This window comes from Rhinatrema bivittatum, chromosome 2 (assembly GCF_901001135.1).
Source record: "Rhinatrema bivittatum chromosome 2, aRhiBiv1.1, whole genome shotgun sequence".
In the NCBI taxonomy this organism is placed as follows: domain Eukaryota; kingdom Metazoa; phylum Chordata; class Amphibia; order Gymnophiona; family Rhinatrematidae; genus Rhinatrema; species Rhinatrema bivittatum.
This window is the reverse complement of record NC_042616.1, coordinates 193,633,221-193,653,345: the sequence shown is the minus strand read 5'-3', so window position 1 is coordinate 193,653,345 and position 20,125 is coordinate 193,633,221.

Genomic DNA, 20,125 nt, shown 5'->3' with positions numbered 1-20,125 from the left:
ATCTGATTGTATATAAGAGGAAAGTGTGATTTATAGGCATGGTAACTTTCAAAAGGAACGAGTGGGCACACATTTGCAAAGTGTGTCAACCCGCGCCCATGGACGCAGCTATTTAATAACTTGTGCACGTATATGCGCGTATGTTATAAAGTATCCTGGCTGTGTGCACATGTGCACCAAATTTTAAGTGGGTATGCGCATAGGTGCGCAAATCTCATTTCCACCGCGTAAGTTGGGGGATTTTAAAAGGGTCACGTGCCCAGTTCATCCACCAGTTAACCCAGTTAACAGGTGGGTCCTCCAACCCCCTCCCCCCACCCAGTTAGGGTAGATCCTTTAAACCTCGCAGAAATGATTCGATCCTTTTATTTTATGACTTAAACGTCATCCATAGCAGAAGTAAAGTTATAGGGCAGGAGACCTCAGCAAGCAGTGGGGCACATAAGTATTTATGTATGCAACTCTTGTCGAGGTCCCAAAATGCCCCCACCCTGCCCCTTTATAGAATTTATTTGAGATATGCAGGCCCAGGTATTTACACACACATATGGGCGCTTTTTTTTTTTTTTAATTTTTTTTTTATTATTTTCAATCATAATAGTAAGAAAAGTTACATACAATTGTAAACAAATGATAAAAAATAAGAAAAAATTATTACATGAAATTTTCATATAAAACACTTGCTACACATTAATCATCATTCTTCATAAGCATAGAAAAAGGTAGAGGGGCCAGTAAATACAAGGGAGTAATTAAGGTATATACAAAATTAAATTTAGCTTAACGGTGACAGAAGACTTTTTCTAAATGATCAGTTAGTGGGAATGATATTGATGTTAATGTAATCCAGGAGAGGATACTACATTTCCACTCCTGGCATTTAAAAAGGACTTTAGTTGCTCAGGGAAAAAGAAGATAAAACACTCATTTGAGCTTTTGATTATACACTTACAGGGGTATCTAAGTGTGAATGAATACCCCAAGGAAATTACTTCTGCTCTAAACAAAAGGAAATCACATCTTCGAACTTGAGTCGTCCTAGCGAAATCAGGAAAAATGCGTATTGTTTGTCCGTAAAACAAAGAGGAAATATTTTTAAAATATCACCTCATTGTATCATTCAAGTCACTCTCTAATATAAAGGAAACCAGCAAAGTAGACCTCGATATAACCATATCCGAAGAGTCCTCTTAGAACTGTGTGAGGTTTTCAATGCCTTCTGCTTGCGCTCCTCCTGGAGCAGCTCTATTAGGATTTGTAACGAAATAAGCTTTATTTATCGCTAGGGTTTTCTCCAATTCAAAGGCCAAATTCTGATGAAAATAATTTTTCAATGTAGTATATATTCCTTCTCCAAGTATCCTTGGGAAATTAACAAACCTTAGGTTAAGATGCCTGGTTTGGTTTTCCAAATACTCAAGTCTCCAAGAACAAGTCCCGAAGTCTTTTATAAGCTTGTAATTGCTTGCCTGGGTTTGTACCAAAGTCTGTTGGGTTACTGACAGTTGAGTTTTCAATTCTTGAAATTCAGTTTCAATAACAGCGTTCTGGGCGTTAACTTTGGTGTTTAATTTCCCCAATTCACCCTGGCAAGCCCTGGTTGAGCTTCCAAAGCTCACTATCAAGTCCCATAATGCCTCTAATGTTATCACTTCTGGTTTTGGTGGGGGTTGAAAAAACTCACCACCTTCTCCAGGTTGTGGCTCCTCCAGTCCTTCCAGCTTTTCAGCCACGGGTCCTCCTGTCGACTCCACTATACCACTTCCATGGATAGGAGAAATAGGTGATGAAATAGCCTGAAAAGGCAGGAGAGATGTCAGTACTCCTTGATAAGGAATACTGCATGACTGATCTCCTCCACTCTGACCCCTCGTCGCAGTCGCTCTGATGATGACCTCATCGAGGGCTGCGAGCTGCAGGGGAGGAACGCTGGTAGTCGGGGCCAACGGGAGGCGCTGATCTGGGGGACTCAGCGTAGTATCCCCTGGTGACTGTGGCGCTCCCTCACCACCAGCCACAATGGGGAGAGTAACCCCTTGTGTCACTGTCCCGGCAGCATATGCAGATATCAATCGCTGGTCCGGAGGTAAGGATCCATCTGGGGGGAAGACACGGACCCGTCCCTTTCTCTTAGAAGGCATTCTTTTAGGTAAAATTCAGCAAAGTTTCGGAGTAGCGTTGCAATGCTGCCGCTCACGCCGCCATCTTGGCCCCCAAGGTCACATATGGGCGCTTTTTAAAATACGGTCATCGCACGTAAGCCCGACTTCTTCACACATCCCCTAATTAATGTGCACACCTGGCTTTTAAAATTCACCTTTCAGGTTTTAAGTAGGGGTGGAAAAAGAAAAATGTATGTTTTATTTTACATTTCAATTTTTAGTTAAAGAAATTAAATAAACATTTTTTAAAAAAATGAACCAAAAAAACAAAACAAAAACTGGGGCCTTCTGAGGCCTCCCAAGCCCTTCACCAATCCCTCCTACCCAATAAAATGCCAGAACCAGGATTCATCGTGACTCCCCACTTACCCAATCCAGGGGAGATCTGATGCAGGCGCGCGCATGTTATAAAATCGGGGGTCAGTATGTGCAAGGGGGTGCACAATTGTGCACCTTGCGCGAGCCCAGCCGTGCTGCCTTCCTTTGTTCTCTCCCAGGCCGCTTGTACCTGCACCTGCACGTGCATGTTATAAAATCGTATATCCAAGTGTGCGTGCTGGGTAGCGCACGCACATGGACGCTCTCGCAAGGGGGTGCACAATTGTGCACCTTGCACATGCCAAGCCGCGCTGCCTTCCTCCGTTCACCTACCCCACCTTCCCTTCCCTTCCCCTACCTCCCCCAACCTTTCCCCCTACCTTTTTCTTCTTTTTAAATTTTGTTTTAAAACTTACTTCAGCCTTGGGGCTGGAGTAAGTTGCGTGCACCGGTCAACTGCCGGCGTGCGATCCCCAGCACGGCAGCAAATGGCCCCTGTGCAGGGAGCCTCTGACCCGCCCTGCCCCCGGACATCCCTGCCCTCCCTGCCCCTTTTTGCAAGCCCCAGGACTTACACACAGCCCGGAGCTTTACGCGCGTCACTGGGCCTTTTGCAAATAGGCCCGGTGTGCGTAACCTTTTGAAAATCTGCCCCTTATTGTTCAGTCAACTGATACCTCAAAAGTCTCCTTGATAGAATCAGCTGAAAATATCACTATACCTGAGAAAACATTCCCCTGAGCCATTTGGGCAGTAGAAACATGTTTTGAGTTGGCCAGAGTGTCAATAACTGCCCTGGCCTGCCAATGGGCTCCTGTTGTAGCGGACATCTGCTGAAGTCAATGGGTATGCCAGTGGATTCATGAGCCAGGTTTTTAGTGGATATTCTTTATCCCCTGTAGGAGAGAAGGCAGAGAAGAGCAGAGTGAGATATCTCAGGCTGGTAGGCAGCTGGGCTCTCACCTGGTAGAAGCTGGAGGGGTCTTCCTGTGTCAAATCAATAAGGCCACTAGATATCTGATAGAGAAAAGGACAGAGGTTAGTTGTTGTGTGGGTATAGTGAGAGCTGCTTCCTACCTAGAAGCCAATCACCAGTAAAGAAACCTTCATGTTCACGGTCATGAATCCCTGACTATGAAAAAATATAGGAACCATGACATGATCCAGAAAACTTGAGCACAATGTCCATGATGATCCCCTTGGAATTACAGACCACATGTATTTTAAAGAAGTGGAAGCCCTTGCAGTTGCAGAAGGTGGCCTCATTGTTGGCAGGTGCCCTTATAAGTACAGGAGTGCAATTGATAGCCCACAAAACAAAAGGGAACCCTACAATTAAGTAGAAATCAGTCATAATTTGCTGTTGCTGCTGAAATCTCTGAGGGTTGTCTAAGAAATTCAGACAGAAACCGATCTGTACACAGGAAGGTGGTTGACTGGCTCACTCCAGCTCTCACCCTTTCAGTTGTCTGGAATGTGCTGGTGGCAAAAAAAAAAAAAAAAGGCCTGGGCCATAATGACATTGAAATTTACTGGTAAGGCATAGACCTTCCTGGTGGAAGTGTGCAGGTCCTGCTGGCTTAGGTATAGTATGGTTTCCTTGTTGAACCTGAACCTTCATAAGACTTGATCCTCAGAAACATCCAAAAAGAGTGCATTGGTCCTATATACACTTTTTAAGGGGTACATCCTCATCTTCCTCTGTTCTCTCTCCTTCCCCAAATGTTGCTCCATGAGTATCCTCAATTTTATAATACTCATATGGAAACATTTTCATGGGGCACAGTAGCAACAGTCATTCTCTGCAAACCTGGGGTGGATAAAGTTAGACAGTAAGACCTCACTACCAGCATGAGCTAAGCTGAGACAGGTTCATGCTTTTTACTTTTGCACATGGATGTGACATCTGTGAAGAAAAAGAGTAAGAACACCAGAGGAGTGACAGGACTCACTTCTGGGGAAGAATTAGGGGCATTTTATTGATTTTAATGAATATAAACATGATCAAGAGGATATTCTACATGAAGAAAAGTACAGTTGGGAATCTAAAGTAATTTCTTTAAGTGGATTGGGAATGTGAGTCTGACTCTTCTTTATTGTTGCCTCATGGTAGATTGAATCCCAAAAACCATTGGCATGTGGAAAAGGAAACATATGGGGGCATACAGTGAGAGACACAGATGGAGCCAGATACAGATCAGTGTTGCTACTGATAATAGTTTTTTTGACAGAAAAAAAAGAAATTGTTTAAAGGTGGAAAACCCTTTAGCTTTGGCAGACATGAGTTACATTCTTACCCATTGATATAGTTTTAATAGAAAAAGCCTTTGAAGAGAAGGTAAATATAGGATAATCTGAATAAGAGAAGTGTAGTTAAAATTAAATTTATCAGCAGAGCTGTGCAGAAACATAGAATTCTGCTGTAGTTAAAAGTTTGAGTGAAGAAATGTTTGAATTGGCTATTAATTGAAGAAATTGTTCAGTCAGAGGCTGGTTATAGAATTAGAAGCTGTAAAAACAGATTGAAATGCAGTGCTCATGTACTGGCGCTGTACAAGTCTTCTGGCAGAGTGGACTGCTATTTTAAACGGCAGCCTATGAGAATAAAGTTTAAATTGGGATTAAATCCTTCAAATTACTACACTGAGAGATAATTAAAAATAAGGAAAGTTTTTCTGCTAAATCATACCTTCTCTACTAGAACTGTATATCAATGAGAAAGCTGCAGAAAACATTTGAAAATGAGATAAAAATCTTTTATATCTTACACTGGCTGCAACAGATATAAAATTGTTCAAATGAATATATCAGACTCTGTTGACATATAGGATATTTAATTAGAGAAAAAAAAAGTTAATTTGATCATCTCTGTCCCACTTATTTAAGTGAGATTTAATTACTTTTTTACTTATTATCTAGTTTACAACTTAGTACAGCAGTTCTAGCAAATGAGGCCTATGCATTTCTAGAAACTCTTGGAAGACAATTCATGAAAGAGTAGACAGTTTCTCTTGTTGATTTTTTTAAAGTTTAGTGTAGTAGGTGCTATGTTGAAGATGGATGAATCAAAGGTCAAGAGAATTTCAAGAAGAAAAAAATGTACCAATGTACTCTAGCATCACCTGCACAGTTTTCTTCAAAACTGTGAGTTATGTTTACACAATTGCTTCCAAGACAGTACATTTTTGGACAGAAACATATACAGGAAGGAATGTTCATGGAAATACAGAAATTGGGTTATACAATGAGTTAGAGAAGACTAAACTTAGCAGACATATTGTTCTCATGTATTGAGTAGTAATTTATACTTACCTGGATTATTTCTGAGAAAGAAATGAAAACTGCAAGACAAAAAAAGTGAGAATATTTTGAGAAAAGAACCATGTTTTTTGTTTAAAAAATGTGTGATAAGATTTTGTGTTAATTATTGAACTGAAACGTATCTGATATTTTGTGTTGGTGGATCTTTGCTTCTAAAAGACAAAAGATATAGAAAAGTTAATATTTGAAAATATAAATACTGAAAAAAGAAACAGGATTCAGTTAATAGTTATCATTATTATTATTTAAAAGACTTTTATTCCACAAATTCATTAACTTGTTCATAATGGATTCCAACTATGTAGCTATAAAATATTATACATAGATAAATCCATTAAACAATTTAAGTATGAAAAGCACATGTAAATAAAACATGTTATAAGGTAAAAAGCGAAAAGAAATATATTTACCTATTTGAGGTGTATTCTAAAGTGTTGTTAAAGGTGTTCTTGGAAACTAATTAAAAAATTCACCCCTAGATTCATCAAAAAGTCTTAATAATGCAGTGCTAAGAAAAAGGGGTGTGTTTAGGAAGTTACTTTACTATGTAGTACCTTACACTGTTCTCTCAACCTAAAGAGTCCATCAAGCTAGGTTGAGAGAACATTGTACAAATCTCATCATTGTGTGAGTTTTCTCACTCTAAGGACATCAACTCTTCACAAGAGTGTACTGCTCTGTTCGTACATCTCACTCTGCATGCAAAAGTGGCCCCTAATCTCTATACTACTACTTAAACCTCACCTCGAGTTACTAGTGGGCCTCCTATAGTAGCATAAATAGCTGCTTATTATGGTGCTACCCTCAGAGGTGCTCTCTCTCTCTATCCTACACTCTCCTTCCCTCCCACCCTCTACCTTTCTCCCTCCCTAAAAGTACCCCAAATTACATAGTGGGGATAGCAACAATATTGCACAACTTAATACTATTGAAAAAGGTGTAGTTATTTTCAGTGATATCATGTGTTATGGCTTTGCAGTTTGCAAAACCAGCCCACTTTTGTGGAAATCCCACCCCCAATCTCTCCCCTTTTAAAAATTTGCATTGCACCATGCGTTAAGGCATTTTATACATGCAAAAATGCCTTAACATGTGCATTAATGCCATAACACATTTTGAAGAATAATGCGGACAACTTCTTAATGAAATAAGTTTCTTCAATTTCTGTTCTTTTAAAAATAAACTCCATTTCATTTAAAATTTGAGTCAAGGTAATTATTATGGTGTTAACATTTAACTGCATAAACAAAAATTTTTATCTGATTATTTTCTAAAACAATCTTATGGCACTTACTTCTTTCCCTTAACTCCAATGAAACTTTTTATATTGTTAATAGCTATAATACAGAGAGCAGGTATTCTTTTGGTATTACTGCCATTGCAGGAAAAAGTAAGAGAGAGATATTACTCAGTTTGGCCCTATAACTATTCCAAAGCTTTCCTTCTACTGTTCCGACATTGTGGGTTCCATTTTTATACTTTTTTTTAATTTTTTTATTTTGGGCCTCTGTAGAGTGCTGCTTACATCTAGCATGCACTAAACAAATCATGATAATCAAGAAGAATGATGTCCATTTAAAAAATTGACATTTTATGCCCCATAAAGATAATAGGTACTACAGAGCCTAAAGAAAGGCTGCTTGGACTTACTCCATTTGAGGTAGATCTTCAAAACATATGCGCGTGTGTACTTTTGTTCGCGCCACCGGCGCGAACAAAAGCACACCAGATTTTATAAGATATGTGCGTAGCCGCGTGTATCTTATAAAATCTGGGGTCGGCGCGCACAAGGCTGCGCAAAATCGGCAGCCTGTGTGCGCCGAGCCGCGCAGTCTTCGTCCATTCCCTCCGAGGCCGCTCCGAAATCGGAGCGGCCTCGGAGGGAACTTTCCTTCTGCGTTCCCCCACCTTCCCCTCCCTTCCCCTATCTACCCCAGCCCTACCAAAATCCTCCCCTACCTTTGTTGGGCAAGTTACGCCTGCTTGAAGCAGGCGTAACTTGCGCGCGCCACCCCGGCATCCCCCGGCAAGGGCCGCAGTGCCGGGGGACTTGGGACCGCCCTCCTGGCCCACCCCCAAACCGTCACCACGCCCCCGGACCCGCCCCAGACCGCCCCCTGCCCCCGGACACTCCCTTCGGGCATGCCCCCTCCCGCCCCTTTTACGAAGCCCCGGGACTTACGCGCATCCCGGGGCTTTGCGTGCGCCAGCAGCCTATGCAAAATAGGCGTGCCGGCACGCGAGTGCCCTGCGCGCATAAATCCGGGAGGATTTAAGCGCGCAGGGGTTTTAAAATCTACCCCTTTCTGAGCAGGAGTAAATTCATTCAGTGTAAAGTCTTTAGGAAGGTGATTAAAACCCATTTAAAGATTATGGGAGAAAACTCCTTGGAGGGTGTTAAGCGCCAAGCCATTTTTTATGATGCTTACAAGAACACTTAGATTTTGTAAAAGTATAATTTTTTTATTGATCAATATAAGTATTCTTGGGAGATGCTGGATGCCATTTCTCTAACAAAAAGAACACCAGCATCTCATTGTATACATGATCTGATCATTCTTTTATACAATATAGTACTAGGTTAGAAATTCTAATACTGCATGACTACCCAGAGAATCATTTACATAGGTTGTCATATCAGCAGCATGATAAGATTAACCCTAAGCTATGTTGATTATTTCTCCAAGGTGGGGCCCATTTACCATCACTCTTTAGATAGTCCTTTGTTCTGTTAGAATCTTGTTGGTCAGGGCAATTATCACATCTTAGGCTGTGTTTACAGATGCCCCTGTAGTTAGTCTAGCCTGAGGTTCCAACCGTTGCCTTCTGCTTTTGTGGCCCTATAATTAGACATCACAAAGTGTCACCAGCTTCAACTGGTGTCCAGGTGCCCTTGGAATTCCTCCAGGTCAGGCTCAGTAAGGCATTTGAAGTTCATATCTCCAGGAAGGCTAAAATAGCAGAGGATTCTGGGTCAGTTGCCTTTCTCCATGTTGGTCTCCAGCTCAGGAACATATATCAAGGGCTAGGTCAGAATAAGGCATTAAGGAAATGTAGCTCCACCTCCTGAGCACACCAAATATCATTTTCCTGGTCAAGATGAATAAGATTTTACCTCTTCAAAATCACCCAAAATATCACCTGAATATCCACTTTAATGACAGGAAGAATTCACAAAAACATTGTATTGGGCTACTATTATTTGCCCCCAGGACTGCATCAATTCTATAGCTCTTGACATACAACCTACTATTCTGAAATAAAAGCCACAGTCATTTTTCAGTGAGGTGAAAGCTTCTAGAAATAATAGAACACAAAGGATACATTCTATACATTTTAGCACCAAAAGAAAAATTTTCACCTTCAACATACTGTATTTCAGGACAAGTTACATAATTCTGTGTTGCCATCAAAAACCTTCAGTAAAGTTCATAGCATGCAGGGACAGAAAAAGAGGCTTGAGTCCTTTCCATTCCTCTAAATTATGTGGTAATTTAAAAACTATTAGCCAGGATTCTTCACATCTTAAAATGTCACACATCCTTTTCCTTTCTTTCTTCAGCAGAGGGAAGCTGCATTGTGTATTGTGTTGCTCCATTTATGAGACCACAACTTAAAGAAAAAAATATGTCGGAAAACACCAAAAATACTTTCTTTTACCTGTTTGGCATTGATGATTTGCATGCTGGTTTTCTGCTATAATTTACTTACACTTACCAGAAAGTAACAGATACTTGTGTCTCATCAGAGGTAGACAGATTTGTTGTTATACAATGATGTTGCATAGGGCAAAAGTCAGCTTCTTTTCTTTTTTTTTATCATCCCACATGCCACTCTCATAAGAAAGATGTTCCCTACCGAAAATAAAAGTCCATTGGGCTGGCTGATGTATGCAATGGCAGTTCACACAGTCACTATTCTAACCATTTCATATAAAATCAGAGCACACAATGGGACAGAGACTCTACATGAATCCTACTCAAATTAAAACTGAAGAAATGGATTATGAGAAAACTCTGCAGATGGGATAAGACAACTGCTTTTGACAAGGTGACTACCATGTTCTGCAATTTTCTTTCCATTCCTCTTTTCTCCTATAGGTTTAAGTACCTCTATGAGGTTACTAGATGGTTCCAGGCCATCGGGCACATTCTTTGAATGTATTTGAATGGGGGTGGGGAGGGGGATGTTAAACCAGTACCAGCTCAACCTGTTCCTGATGACCTGGAGTCTTCTAGTAACCCATCTAGTACCTGATAAAGGATAAAAATCTTAAGTCTGTGGACTTTGCAGAAAGTTTGTAATTGCTGTTTGGTGATTGGAAGCTCTGCTGGCCCCTATTCACTTCTGGTTCTCCAGGTGCATCTCTGCTGTTAGGCAGTTTTTCCAAGATTAGAAAGTAGATCTGGGTCATCTTTTTTTTTTTTGTTTCAATGTAGCACCTTAATAATGCCTGTTACTTCTCTACTAGTGGACTCGCCCATCAAAAATGATAAAATATAATGCTATCACTCCACTGTGCTTGTTCCCCTCTTCCCAAGACTGCTGTGTTGTGACCCTTTTCCCCATCCCACAAAACAACTATGTTCCATTCTGTCCCTCACTTTGCTCCACCAACATTTCTGCCTTCCCCAAACTCTCCCCTTAAGTCAAAGCAGCTGTCACTCTTCAGAAGCAGGAATGATCACCAATAGCTCTTGCTGAATCAGCCGTGATATTCAAGAAGGTGTTGGCGAGGATTCCCTGTATGTCATCCAAAACTCTGCTGTGTGAGTAGTATATTGGCTCCTGCAAACACACTAAAACCAGTCCTGAGCTGTTTTTTTTATATATTATGATAATTTATTTATTTATTTATTTGCTTGATTGTTTATTTATTTATGCATCAGGTTTATGAATCGCCTAATATCAAAACCTTAATGTGATTTATAAAATTAATTAAAACAATATTAATATAATTGCATCTAATTGCAATTGCAACTAATTACCAAAATACACTACCTAAAATAATTCATATATTTGTATAAAATAAACAGTAATATGAGTATATTAAAAACAAATGAACCGAAAGCTGAAAAAAATAGGTTTTAAGAAGCATACAAAAACTTGAAAGGATGGTTATTCCAAAGTTTAGGACCAGCAATAGAAAAAAAATCCTAGTTTTGAATTTCTACACTCTAACCTCTCTGACACCTGGGACCGTGAAGACTGTAAAGTCTTTGGAGGAACATATTGAGAAATTCCAGCTGACAGATAACTAGAAGCTATGTTATGAAGAGCTTACAATTAATGGTCACTGCATTCAATATGCACGTCCAAAAGTACTAGTACCGGCAATGTGTAACTGGGCCTTCCCTGCACCTTGTGCTTATAGAACAGATAATACCCCTTTCTTTTCATGCTACCTCTTCTCTCAGTTCCTGCAAATGCAATCACAACACAGAGAAAACAAAAGCATTCCTCCTTTTTCCATGATAGTAAAAGATTGTAATATTATGAAAACTGTAAATTATAATGTATGTTTTCTCCTGTCTTGTTAATAAAACATTTGGCAGGCAATGAAGACTGGAAAAGAAAGAAATCACACAAAGGTTTCCAGGAACCATTTCATAATTTGTTGACTCTAATTGCAGCACAGCATCACAATATTTTTTGCACATTTACAACTTTCACAACTATGTCCTTAGAAATTGCAAGTGATGTGTGCATTGAGGAATTGGAAAAGAACTTTTTTCTTTAGAAAAAAGAAATGTGATGTGAAATAAGGTTGTCATAAGTTGTATGGAATCTTTCTAGGCTATGATTCCTTTTGCTGTACCAGCATAAAAGATACCATGGTACATGAGTTTAAGATCACATAGGTCTCTTCATCAGATATTGATCGTAGATTACAGTTTTCTCTGGAACCAACATACCTCTGCACTTACTGTACTTTCCAATCCTGGAAACCAAGAGGTAGTTCCAAAGGACATGTAACCCCCTGCCAGGGCATACGAAATGTGAGAGGTGTCTGATGCCATGTTTATGAGCTAAACACCAGTGTGTTCACAAAAACAAAAATGATCAAACTGATGATGGCTCAGAGGTAAGGGTTGTATTTTCCATGCTGGACTGGGGAAACGCCATCAAAACTCTCTTCCTCCTCTGTGACTGCTCACCAGTCTTTTCTATTGATGTCTCTTAAATGAACCCATGGTCTTATTCTCAGGATATATTCAACCAACAAAACTTTTATTTTAAAAAGATATATGAATGTCCAGCAGTCAGGTTAGAATATGTATAAAATGTACAGAATAAATCAGGTTTACAGGATACTACAACTTAGATATTATAGAAGCATCAGCAACAGCAATAAAACACTCTTCCTTCAATATTTATTTCAAGAGGCATGCAGCTCAACGCACTTCTCTGAAGAGTCAACCAATTGCCAAGGCAGAGAGTGCAAGGAGAGAGATCATTAAATAGGAGGAGAGCCTTCCATCAGTGGGCAAGGGCATTGCAGAGAAATTCCCACCATGGGCCCTTTAAATTGCAGGAAGTCGGGCATGCACGCGTCTAGGGCAGCCTGGAGTCAGCATCACCATCACATTCCCTTCTATTGCGACAGCCTCTCAGATGTGATGGTTGGCCACGCGGCCATTCAGGGGTCTGCCCCAGCATTGGACGTGTGAGGAGAGGACACAGGGCTGGAGGAAAGAGTAGCGGTACATGGGCCCATCCTGCGGACTGCCGAATGCAACAATAATGGCTTATGGACTTGTTCAAACCTTTTTAAAACGCAGCTACTTCAGTAGCTTTCACCACATCATCTGGCAATGAACTACAGAGTTTAATTATGCATTGAGTAAAAAAATATGTTTTCTTATTATTTTTAAATGTATCTCCTAGTAACTTCATTGTGTGTCCCCTAGTCTTTGTACTCTTTGAAAGAGTAAGCAACCGATTAAAGTTTACTCGTTCCACTCCACTCATTATTTTATAGACCTCTATCATATCTCCCTTTAACCATCTCTTCTCCAAGCTGAAGAGACCTAACCTCTTTAGTCTTTCCTCATAGGGGAATAGGTCTATCTCCTTTATCATTTTGTTTGTCCTTCTCTGTACCTTTACTAATTCTACTATATCTTTTTTGATGCACTTCTTCCCCATTCCAGAGGATAACTTCTTCAAATCCATATAGTCCATTATGTGGCACTTAAAAGACACAAGAACAAATAATTCTTCTACTTCCCCTAACTCCCCACAGTATCTTTGTGGAAAAAATACCAATACTGAAGTCTTATGAGTTAAATGAAATCACACCTGAATAAAGGTCATTGACTATACCACACTTTTTCTGCATTCTAAGCTGAAAATGCAATAGTAATAATAATGATAATAAACCAATTCAATTAGCCATTTACCACCATCACTCCTTTTCCTCATTCCTTTGTGGAATGATATCTCAGAACACACACACACACAGTGATCTCCTGTCTACCCATAGTAGAAACTCCTGTAATGTAAACATCAATTCATCACAATCATTTAAATGTTTGAATCTTGGCATCCCTGGAGTTGCAACAAATGGCAAATAACCATTTTGTCAGTCATCAAATAACATTTCTCATAGTAAACTGCAGCTTGTAAAAACACACTTCAATATTAGAAAAGGGAAAATTGAGTCCTTTCAAAAACATTGACTCCTGCGAGAACATTGTTTCCTGATCACATTGCAAACATAGACAGAACAGGCTGTCTGACATTATTATTATTATTTTATTATTTATTATTTTTATATACCGATATTCGATCAGGCCTCATCATGCAGTTCAATCCAGGCCTTTAGGCAGGTTCAGTCCTGAGGATACTTCACAATGATCTTGAAGTTTATTCAAACTTGAAAAGGAAATGGGCATAGGTTGTACAGGCATGAGTCCAACTGAGGTGGTTAGCATCAATCAGAATAAATTGATCAGGTGCCATGAAGCATGTAGTCCTCAGGGTCTCAACAAAAGCAAACCATTAGGCCAAAACTCTGACCTCAACAGGCAGACTCAATGCAACAATACAGATGCTGCAAACGTGTATTTTCTGGATACTCAGTCATAATGATCTGGGTCACGTTTCTAAACAAGATCACAGGAAGCTGTATTTCTGCAAGTCACAGAGCATGCCTTCCTTCCGTGAGTGGACTGATTGTACACTATACAATTCATCCTTAAATTTCTCCCATAAATCCATTCATTCACCACATCCTGAAGAGAAATAAGCAATACAGTATCATTTGGATCCAATCCCTAATGCTTTGGGACCTTTCAGAGAATGGGCAAGGCTTCCTTCTTGACCCACTTGTCATAGTCTTTCTCTACAATTTCAATCAGCCAAGTTGGAACATAGAGGTATTATTCATTCAATACTGCCCTAACTCTTCTGTCTGCTTTACTGATCTTTATAACTGGCTTTGCTCTGGGCAACTGTTCAGACTTAACCCATAGACTCTCATCCCATATATCTGCTAAGGATTCTTTTCAAAAACATCTTCAATGTCTTGGTCATCTTCTTCATGACTGTGCTCATCTGCACTCACAAAATCCTATTCAATGGGTGTCCCTATTGTCCTTGATACAGCTGCTGAACTTGCAACTGAGCAGAAAACAACTTCTTCTCCCAGGGCCAACTGTTAATGATATGGCCAAAAAATGGAGTCCCCATCATAGTTCCTTCTTTGTTGGAGGGATAGATCAGACAGCGTGCATTGCAGAGAATTTCCAGCAAAGTGAAGCACATTTAAAATGTATTGATGGAAAATGCATACAGTATAATTTATGAAGGAAAAATGAATAACATTAACCAAAGCCATACAGTATCATGTTTGCAATTAATTAAAGCATGGAATGCAAGTAGCTTCAATTCAGCAGCATCCACATATTTCACAAAGGATATATACCCTGTTTATTTCATTGTATTTCATTAAATAAGCGACAGTGAGGTTCCCATATTAAAACTCTGCGTCATATTTTCTTTTTGAACTCTCAGACTGCCAGACGTTTCCAGAAATTATGATGCCCCCTCAACAAAGATTTGCATGAAGGAATGTAGGCTGTGGTTGAAGCGAGCCTAGCTTCTAACAATAAAATGGCATGCCTTAAAAGTAAACATTTTCTTTTAGCTGCACGCAGGCTGTGACCCATACTTCAACTTTATGCTTTCTGTGAACTCCTCCCTCCCCCATATGTTTTGATAACTATCCCACAGTTCACATGTCATCCATCAAAATGGAGGCATTGATCCCAGGAATAATTTATTTCAGCCTCCAAGCCTCTCAGTGTCAATCTTCTAATATCTTTTTCCTGACATCTTCTTTTTGTGTTCCCTTAAATTCTTTCTGACGATGACTTACATCTTACTTCACAGCTTATATAATTTTATCATATCATTTTCTTATTCTTATCTTCAATATCTTTATTAAACAGTAAGTGATAAAACAAGTTCAGAGTTCATTACAGGTAATGGTTTCATTTCTCGTGGGTGATATTTTTTTTCTCAGTGCAATTTTAAGGTGATTAATAAGAAGGTGTGTATGTGTACATATATATATATAAAGGCTAAGTGAATAACTTGAAATCAAACAATATATTTTATTAGAAATGTACTCAAAAAAATAAAATTGAAAACTACATATTCTTGCAATATCATTTAGAAAAAATATTCATATAAATGTTCATATAAAATTTTTGATATATAGAATGTCCCAGGAGAAAATATTGAGATCATGAATACCCTGCTTTTTATTAAAAATGTCCAAATGGTATATAAACACCTTTGAGTAAATGGTCTGATCCTCAGTTTGTAATAGACTTCCTACCATTAGGCTTCAATTGACTTTGCTGCAATTACAAAGCTTTTCTCCTTGATTGTGGCTTTAATCCATATTGAACTTTAATTCCTTAAAGTCTCCCATCAATAAAAGACCTTTTGTTTCGCCTTATTCAAGCTTCTTCAGGTGGCTGAGACATCAACTATATGAGTAATTCTCTGTTGATGTAATTTGCCACCCTATCCTAGAGAAATGATACATTTCACAAATATGCAAACTTTTGCATGCACCATGTAGATATCACAATGCAAAATAACTCATTTGCACAGTTGATATGTGCATGCAAATGTGTGCACGCACAGTTGTTTGAAAGTTACTGTCTTAATGTAGACAGTATAGTTAACCCTTTCTATTAAGACCACCCAAACACCTTTGGTCTATAAATCCTTGCTTTTTATACAGAGATAGTTTTATTACATAGCTTTCACATATGACCTATATGTATAATGGTGAAAAAGCAGTCAGGTACAAAACTCAAAACTAATCATACACAAAAGTGTGGGGATGAAGGACAGATACTATGGTTATGTCATGTTTATTAATACAATACAGATATGAAAAGGTTTGTGCATTATTGCAATATTGTTATTTTAGTTGATGAAAAGGTCTGAACAAAAGAGGAATAAAATTACTAGTAGATATTTGCAAAGAGTTCTACCTGAAGATCAAATATAGTCATTTTTTGCAGAACTCTCCAGTATAACATATCCATGAAATTCTTCTAGAAATGCATTTTGCAAAGTCTGTCTTCTTTAATGTTGCATTAATTCAAACTGAATGTTAACATAGCTGTCCACACTAACTGAAAAAGGTATTTCTAAATTTGTATGGGCTATCCCACCCCTCCCACACTCTTTTTTCCTCTGTAATCCTTGCAGATATCATGCACAAGCAGCACTGGGAACCCTCACTAGCCTTCAGGAGCGGAGGAACATCCCTTCTAAAATGATTCCTTGCTTGTCCTCTTTATGACAGGCAGGCACTCTCTCCCTTCTCAGGAATAGACATGTCACCATTGCTGCAACCCTAATCCCAACTGGCCATGAGTCAATGTAAGTTTTGTTACGTTCGTGGACCCTTGGGCTGGTGGAACAGAAGATGGAGTGCTGTAGAGGTCCACAGCGAATGTCCCAACCAGGAGGCGGTTCGGAGGCTCGGTGCTGGCTGACACTCAGGACTAAGGTGAAGTCCTTTGCGACCAAGGACTAGATCCCAACTGGACGGATGGACGAGGCTGGACCTGAGGGGTAGAAGACCCTTCGCCCTAGAGACCGGCACTCCCCCGGGAGGAGCCCTTAGGAGTCCGGCCGCTGGGACTTTAGGAGATTCACCCTGGAAGCCGAAGTCCCCCCAGGAGGAGCCCGTAGGGACACGGCCGCTGGGACTTAGGCGACTTCCTGAAGGTGAGGGTGGTCCGGATGCAGGCGCCTCCTGCAGGTCGTGGTTCCGGACGGCTGGCGCCTCCAGCAGGTCGTAGGGAATCCAGAAGTCGGTCCAGGAATCGGAGTCCAAGCGTGGTCCGCAGCCAGTCCAGGGGTCGGTAACCAGAGAGCGGTCCAAAGCCAGTCCACGGGTCGAAGCCAGAGAGCAATCCAAAGCCAGTCCACGAGTCGAAGCCAGAGAACGATCCAAAGCCAGTCCACGGGTCAAGTCCAGAAGAATCAAACAGCGAAGGGAAGGCAGAAGCAGGACGAAGAGCAAATCAGGAACTCAGCAGCAACACACCACACCAGGAACCTTGTTGCAAGGCACTGGAGAGGTGTAGGTGCAGGGTAAAAATACCCTGGGGTGTCTGACGTCATCCCAGGCATTTCCTGAGCATTTCCCGCGCTGGCCCCTTTAAGAACTAGCCCCCCCCCTTGCGCGCATCTAGGGGGCGGGGCCAGCGACGGGAGTTGGCAGGGTCTCCGACGCTGTGCAGGAGCCGCGGCAGGCAGCAATTCTGGCTCTGGGGTTCGCGAGGCTCTTCTACCCGACTGGAGCTGCCTCGGGGTAAGCGGGGGAACCGGGACCCTGCCCGGTTTTGTAACAAGTTTCCTGCTCTCCAGCAAGCAGTGCTAGGACAAGAGCCTCATGGTGGCTCATGGACTGCTCTTATAGCGGGTAACTTTATAAAAATTTGCATTGGGCTAAAGTCAGTGGGTACATTGCACCCACGGTCTTTAGCTCAAATTTTCAAAGCAGTATTATGTGTATGTCTGCTTTGAAAATTCATGAGTGGACCCTGTATGCACATACACCTATGTGCAGAAAGTTGCACCTGCTCCTGAGCAAGTCTAACTTTCTGCATGCACATTTATGAACATACTTTCAAAAATTGAAAGTATGTGTATAAATGCATTTCCCATCTTGACTTTGCCTCCCAGAATGTGGGTATAAATAAATATATAGGCAAAATGGGGTTTGACATGTACTTTTACACACACAATCCCTAAATTGATTTTTAAAGGCTATTTATGTGCATAAAACAGGGTTTTATGTGCCTAAGTCACTTTGAAAATCAACCTCAAAGTGTAAAATGTTATTGCACAAATGCAACATTTTTTCCTTTTTCTCTTTCTACCCAATGGTCTCTGACATGTAATTCTCTGGGGATTCTCATGCATGTGAGGGCTGTAGGAATGCTTTTTCTGATCTTCACTGTGAGTTCTGCTTATTGGTCAGCAGGGACCACCATAGTAGCAACAGCAATCTTTTCTCCCTTCCTAGGCCTGAGCACATCAACTCTATGGTATGCTCAGATCCAACCATTTCTGAAAGACATGGGATCTTAATTCCTTACGGCCTACAGCACGAGACTGGTTCAAATGAACATTCTTTGAACATAAAAATCCAATTCTAACATTTTGCAAAATAAAGATGTACAACAAAAAAAGGCAAGTGAAGTAAAAATCAAATATACAAGAACAGAAAAGAACTTCACTCAATAATTAATAGAGCAATTACAAAAATTAATATAAAATTAGGAAGAAAAGACTTCAGCTATCCCAGTGAGCTGGGTACTCACTTGGGCATATAAAGCATCAGAAGTCTGGAAAACCTCCTTCCAACCATAAAAAAAATTTATAACCAATTCATTTTTCAAAAAAAATGCATAAGTGAAACCACTTGGCCTAATAGTCTTATTAAATAAATATATAAACAATAATATAGACTTCAGAAAATCCCTATAGGTATAATTGACTGCACTTTTCACATTTGTGTCTCTTGTACAATGTGGGGTAGATTTTCAAAGGGGTACACGCGTACCCCCCGAAAACCTACCCCCAACCCCCCCCCCCCCGCGCGCGCTGAGCCTATTTTGCATAGGCTCGGTGGCGCGCACAAGCCCCGAGACACGCGTAAGTCCCGGGGCTTGCATGGAGGGGCGTGTCGGGGGCGTGCCGCGAGTGACGAGGCATTTCAGGGGCGGGCCGCGAGTGATGCGGCATTTCAGGGGCAGGCCCGTGGGCATGGCACCGGCCCGGGGGCATGGTCGAGGTCTCCGTACCAGCCCCCGGGTTGGGTGATGGCGCACGCAGATTTACGCCTGCTTTCCGCAGGCGTAAATCTGCCAACAAAGGTAGGGGAGGGGTTTAGATAGGGCCAGGGGGGTGAGTTAGGTAGGGGAAGGGAGGGGAAGGTAAGGGGAGGCGGAGGCGGAGGGAACAGGCAGCACGCGCTGGGCTCTGCGCGCGCAGGTTGCACAAATGTGCACCCCCTTGCACGCGCCGACCCTGGATTTTATAAGATATGCGCGGCTACGCTCGTATCTTATAAAATCCAGCGTACTTTTGTTCGCACCTGGTGCACGAACAAAAGTACGCCCGCGCGTACATTTATAAAATCTACCCCAGCATGAATACTGAGGATGTGGGCTATTATGCTAACTCATAAGGGTTTAATATATCTGAAAACAGAATGAAGCAAATTATGTCTTCTGCAACCTTCTGGAAGGAGTCAATAGCCAGAAACTTAAGAGCTGTAAGAAGAGATGTGCAGAGGATAACTTTTGGTTCACTTCATTCATTTGTTTCGAAGGGCACCTAGATTTGTTTCATTAGTTTCAAACAAATAAAACATATTGATTTATCTGTTTTATTTGATCATTTGTTTGCGGGGAGCAACACAGTCTATTTTGGGCTCCCAAATTGGAATTCTCTAATCATTTCTAATAAAATTGGTAAAGCAGCAGCAAGGCCTTCAAGTTTCTTTCAGATATCTTGCCACGTGCATGGAAATTCTGGAAACCCAAGCAAAGGCAGATTGATTTTCAAAAATACCAGCTTTTCCATCAACTCTGGAGCCAGCCTTGAGCAATGAAGATTCCACATATCCCCTGCCATTGAGAAGACACATTCATTGGGCACACTAGTTGGTGGGCAGAAAAGATATTACTGAGCCACTTTGGCTAAGTCCTGGCCAGACTGCAGACCTGTGCACCCAATTTACCAGCACATATGTGTCCATGCCTTCATTGGGATCA